The sequence below is a fragment of the Trypanosoma cruzi genome (assembly GCF_000209065.1).
Source record: "Trypanosoma cruzi strain CL Brener chromosome Unknown tcruzi_1047053439767, whole genome shotgun sequence".
NCBI classification, from domain to species: Eukaryota; Euglenozoa; class Kinetoplastea; order Trypanosomatida; family Trypanosomatidae; genus Trypanosoma; species Trypanosoma cruzi.
In genome coordinates this window covers 1-953 of record NW_904008.1, presented here as the reverse complement: position 1 = coordinate 953, position 953 = coordinate 1, and the positions used below count along the sequence as shown (strand labels likewise).

Sequence of the window (953 nt, the reverse complement as noted above, 5' to 3'; positions counted from 1 at the left end):
GCGCCGGGGCGGGCGGTGGGTGGGCTCTCCGAGCGCGCGGGCGCCGCAGCAAAAAAGAAAAATTACTGACGCAGTTTCCGCGCCACATGTGGGGAAGCGAGGCGTCCGGAGGCTTCATGGCAAAATCCGGAAAAGGGCCTGCGGAGCTTCATTTTTAAATTTGTTCTTGCCTTTTTTCCTACCGTTTTTTTTTCTATTTTCATCATCTCCCGCGGCTCTTCCGTGGCTTGCCTGTCGCCGGCGGGCGGGCGGCTGCGCATCGCGTGGCGCGTCGCCGGGTACGACCATACTTGGCCGAGTGCACCACATCCACGCACTCCGAGGAAGGGCGCTAGATGCTTATTTTCCTTCTCGCGAAGACCGCAAGACCCTGGCACTAGGTTGAGGTGGCCGGCATCATCAGGTAGAAAAATCATTATAATTGTTTTTGCTTTCGCGATGCCGCCTGTCGCTTCTTCACCGGGCCGGGGCGGGCGGTGGGTGGGCTCTCCGAGCGCGCGGGCGCCGCAGCAAAAAAGAAAAATTACTGACGCAGTTTCCGCGCCACATGTGGGGAAGCGAGGCGTCCGGAGGCTTCATGGCAAAATCCGGAAAAGGGCCTGCGGAGCTTCATTTTTAAATTTGTTCTTGCCTTTTTTCCTACCGTTTTTTTTTCTATTTTCATCATCTCCCGCGGCTCTTCCGTGGCTTGCCTGTCGCCGGCGGGCGGGCGGCTGCGCATCGCGTGGCGCGTCGCCGGGTACGACCATACTTGGCCGAGTGCACCACATCCCGTCCGATTTGTGAAGTTAAGCGGCCACAGGCCTCGTTAGTACGGCGATCAGTGATGGCGCTGGAACCCGGGGTGCCGTACCCTTCCCACTATTTTTTTTTTTTCCGCCACCGCGCGCCGCCAGTCGCTTCTTCACCGCGCCGGGGCGGGCGGTGGGTGGGCTCTCCGAGCGCGCGGGCGC

The 953-nt window shown here is 60.0% G+C and overlaps 1 non-coding gene across 1 annotated transcript; it reads right to left on the bottom strand.

Moving 5' to 3' along the window:
• Positions 1-737: 737 nt before the first annotated feature.
• Tc00.1047053439767.10 lies at positions 738-847 on the bottom strand. The gene has a single exon (XR_008254435.1). It is a non-coding gene; the product is annotated as a 5S ribosomal RNA (M5) (ribosomal RNA).
• Positions 848-953: the final 106 nt, after the last annotated feature.